Source organism: Schistocerca serialis, chromosome 8 (assembly GCF_023864345.2).
Source record: "Schistocerca serialis cubense isolate TAMUIC-IGC-003099 chromosome 8, iqSchSeri2.2, whole genome shotgun sequence".
Classification (NCBI taxonomy): domain Eukaryota; kingdom Metazoa; phylum Arthropoda; class Insecta; order Orthoptera; family Acrididae; genus Schistocerca; species Schistocerca serialis.
Genome location: NC_064645.1, coordinates 213,888,222 through 213,892,927, shown reverse-complemented (window position 1 = coordinate 213,892,927; position 4,706 = coordinate 213,888,222). Strand labels below are relative to the sequence as shown.

The 4,706-nt window shown below is 40.3% G+C and overlaps 1 pseudogene; it reads left to right on the top strand.

Annotated features, from left to right (window-relative positions):
• Nucleotides 1–4,364: 4,364 nt before the first annotated feature.
• LOC126417433 (5S ribosomal RNA) lies at nucleotides 4,365–4,482 on the top strand (annotated as a pseudogene).
• The last annotated feature ends 224 nt before the right edge of the window (nucleotides 4,483–4,706 follow it).

The window sequence follows — 4,706 nt, the reverse complement described above, 5'->3', positions numbered from 1 at the left end:
CTTGTTTAAAATATTTGCCAATATGACCATTTTTGGCTGGCAGAACATATGATACGTATCCTTTTGCCACTAAATGTTGTATTAGGCCGCTGGCGAGTGAATGTGTCGCCTGCAGAGAGAGAGAGAGAGAGAGAGAGAGAGAGAGAGAGAGAGAAAGAGTCGCTGCTTAGTGAAAAGCTTTGATGGCGGACATGTTGTACAGAGAATGAATTTTATTTGAGTTACTACCTGATCTGATTGAATGCGGAGGATGAAATTTTGAGAAAGGGCACTTTTGGGAAAAGTTAACATGCACCCAGTTTTTATTAGCTGGTGCCACTGTTGTTGTTGTGGTCTTCAGTCCGAAGGCTTGTGTGATGCAGCTCTCCATGCTACCCCATTCTGTGTAAGCCTCATCATATCCGAATAACTACAGCAACCTACATCCTTCTGAATCGCTCATGGTATTGGTCTCCTGGCCTCCCCCCTACAATTTTTGCCCTCCGCAATTACCTCCGAAACTAAATTGGTGATTCTTTGATGCCTCATAATGTGTCCTATCAACAGATCCCTTCTTCTAGTCAGGTTCTGCCAAAAATTCCTTTTCACCCCAATTCTGTTCAGTACCTTCTCATTAGTTGTGTGATCTATCCATATAATGTTTAGCATTCTTCCCTAGCACCACATTTCAGGACCTTCTATTTCCTTCTTGTCTAAACTGTTTCATGTTTCAGTTCCGTGCAAGGCTACATGCAACACTTAAATATACATCCGATGTTAACAAATTCCTCTTCTTCAGAAATTCTTTTCTTGCCATTGGCAATCTACATTTTATTTCCTGTCTACTTCGGTCATTATCAGTTATTTTGCTGCCTAAACAGCATATTGCTTCAAGTGCCCTGTTTCTTAAAATAATCTCTGATATCTCCTGATTTAACTCGATTTCATTGCATTTGCCTTTGTTGATGTTCGTCTTATAGCCTTCTTTGAAGTCGCTGCCCATTCCACTGAACTGCTCCTCAAAGTCCTCTGCTGTCTCTAACTTTACAATGAATCGAGAAATCTCAAAGTTTTTTTTTTTTTTTTCTACCTGAACTGTAATTCCTAACCCAAATCTTTCTTTGGTTTCCTTTATTGCTTACTGCAGATTGACTAACATCAGGGATAGGCTACAACCCTTTCTCACTCCCTTCTCAACGGCTGCCTCCCTTTCATGCTCCTCCACTCTTACAACTGCGGGCTGGTTTCTGTACAAGTTGTAAATAGCCTGTTGCTGCCTGTGTTTCACTCCTGCTACCGTCAGAATTTCAAAGAGAGTACTACAGTCATTATTCTCAAAAGCCTTCTCTAAGTCTACAAGTACTGTGAACTTAGGTTTGCCTTTCCTTGACTATCTTATAAGATAAGTAGTAGGGTCAGTATTGCCTCCCATGTTTCTACATTTCTCTTGGAAATCCAATTGATATTCCCCGAGGTTGAAAGAATTTCATTATAAAACCAAAGAGTAAAGTTCATGAACTGTATTTAAATTTTGTGAGAGTTGCATTGATTGACTGTTCCGCCTGTTCTTGGTAGAATACCTTATACATTACGTATGAAAGACGCAGCACTGGGTTATCTTTGTACCTCATGACGGCGCAATAGCTGAAAATCGGTTCGTGTAATAAACTATACATAGTGTAGAATATTACACCAGTGTCGTGCTTTCATTTGTATGACTTAATTTTTGTCCATAGTCCATGTTAGTAGGAATAACTTTTTCGTATTAAAAGGACCTCAATATAATTTTAAAATACCCTTATATTAACTAGCAAACATTTCACTGAAGCTTACTCGCACTGTCAGAATCAAAAGTATAAGATTACGGCACATTCATGACCTCTACTATTGCGTGAATAGCTTACTGCATATTGGAAAGGTAACAGTACTCTCGTTTGACAAGGCAAAATAAAATAATTTAAAGGAAAATAGCCGCTCAGTGATTTAGTTCAGCATCACGCAGTTCAGAGCTTCTAATTCCTGCAGTACGCAGACATAGAAGAGCTGACTTATCTGTTGCAGGGTAGGAACAATTTTAGAGCCTAAACGAACTTTCTGTGATTAAATTACGTGCAGTTTTCATTTGAAAATTTTCACACAAGTTCAGTAGATGTGTTTCTCCAACAGTGCACAGTTTTAATACGCAACAGTTAGCTAACAGGAGTGGTTATATCATGAGGAAGCCATTTTGCGTACTATTTACAATCATTCTTTGTACTTAATTTCATTTACAAATAGGTATCACTCAGATGGTTCAAATGGCTCTAAGCGCTAAGGGACTTAACATCTGAGTCATCAGTCCCCTAGACTTGGAACTAATTAAACCTAAAAAACCTAAGGACATCACACACAGCCATGTCCGAGGCAGGATTCGAATCTGCGCCCATAGCAGCAGCGCGGTTCCGGACTGAAGCGCCTAGAACCGCTCGGCGGCCACATCGGCCGGCCCACGTGTTACTCACATTGAAAATAATTTACATGATTAATGTTCATGTTCGTAAGTGGGGTAGCTAAGAGTCTTTTATATTAGACTACATGGTCACACTTTAATCAGAATTTAAATGTAGTTGCTTTGACACTGCTAACGAGAGGGTTTGGCACACACAGTTCACAGTTACTAATTTTAAGTGTAAAGATTCCATCTGATTTTGTCTGTTTTGGCATACAGTAGCACAATCTAATTTCCCGTAATAGAGTAGTCAAATTCGTATTTTATTTAATTTTAAATTAAGCTGAAGGTCAATTGTCTACATGCATCACAATAAAAATTGGGGGCTTGTTTACACTGAAGGACAATATTCTGCTTTCCAGACACGACAATTCAGGAACGAAATTTTCTCTCTGCGGCGGAGTGTGAAGTGATATGATACTTCCTGGCAGATTAAAACTGTATGCCGGACCGAGACTCGAACTCGGGACCTTTACCTTTCGCGGACAATTGTTCTTGGAAGGTAGGAGTCGAAATATTGGCAGAACTGAAGCTGTAAGGAGGGGTCTTGAATCGTGCTTGTGTAGCTCAGTCGGTAGAGTACCTGCCCACGAAAGGCAAAGGTCCCAAGTTCGAGTCTCGGCCCAGTACACAGTTTTAATCTGCTAGGAAGTTTCAGACATGAGAACTGTTGAAAGTTTTCCCTAACCCCTTAGTGTAAAAACTTATGCAAAAGTGTTGCATGGCCAGCACAATAAAAAGGTTTTGTTGGAAGAACGAACTTGTAGTTTAACTCTGCTAGTGCCTCAAGTACAATCAGAATAAACAGTGTTGTCCACAGATATTTCTTTCCTGAAGAGAAACTGTAAGACTAACACCAAATTGTGTACACTGAGACATGCCACTGGTCTCCAGTACATTGTTTTCTCAAATATTTGGAAGACATCCATAGCAAAAATACCTGGTGTTGGATTACATTATCTGTTTCAAACTTTTGAGACGTAATTTCAGTGTTAGAAAATTCACCATACCACTTTGCACATCTCACTGAGTATGGAGCTAGTATGCGGTGCGCAAATCTCCATAATTCCAGTATGTGATAAAGAACCTCAGAAATTCATGTTGCTGTGGGACTAGAGTTGCAAAATTACCGCAGGCTGCTGTACGTAATGATAAGTAAGCGTAGACTACAGTAGTTTTTCTAGTAGCGTTGGTATGTTAAGATGAGAACTGTTTTACCTGTGCATTAGGCGTGTTGCACACCTATTGGACGTTACCTCATTTCGATCGCCTTATTTGCGTACGCCATCAGTATCTTGGTAGACTGACCTAGAAAGCGGGGGCGGTGTACAGTAGGAACGCATTCCGCATCCCACTGTATGGTACTTAAAAATTAGCGTCATTTATAGCCAAGTCGTATTCGTCAATGTTTAATTCAAGCTTTACTCAAAAGATTGTTTATTTCTAGCGTGAAACAGAGGATCGTTGTAAATGAAAAAAAAATACAGATTTATCAGACAGCGTTAGAAAATGCAATATTCTCAAAAAAAGGAAAAAGTTAAATTGAGAAAAGGGTAATAAAAATATATCAAACATCGTTTCAGTATGTCGTTCCGCTTTGTGAAACATGTTTCTCTTGTTCATAAACTACTTTCGCACTTATCAGTAATAAAGGGAAATTCGCAATATTCTCAAAAAAAGGAAAAAGTTAAATTGAGAAAAGGGTAATAAAAATATATCAAACATCGTTTCAGTATGTCGTTCCGCTTTGTGAAACATGTTTCTCTTGTTCATAAACTACTTTCGCACTTATCAGTAATAAAGGGAAATTCTTGCGTTTGATTTTGATCAAGAACGTTCTATTAGGTACAAAATAGCAACAAATAACCACTACATATATGCTATTACTTTTGATGGGGGCAACAGCCTTGCCGCAGTGGATACACCGGTTCCCATCAAATCACCAAAGTTAAGAGCTGTCGGGCGTGGCCGGCACTTGAATGGGTGACCACCCGGGCCGCCATGTGCTGTTGCCATTTTTCGGGGTGCACTCAGCCTCGTGATGCCAATTGAGGAGCTACTCGACCGAATAGTAGCGGCTCCGGTCAAAGAAAACCATCGTAACGGCCGGGAGAGCGGTGTGCTGACCACACGCCCCTCCTATCCGCATTCTCAGCTGAGGTTGACACGGCGGTCGGATGGTCCCGATGGGCCACTTGTGGCCTGATGACGGATTGCATACTTTTGATGGAAATACAGT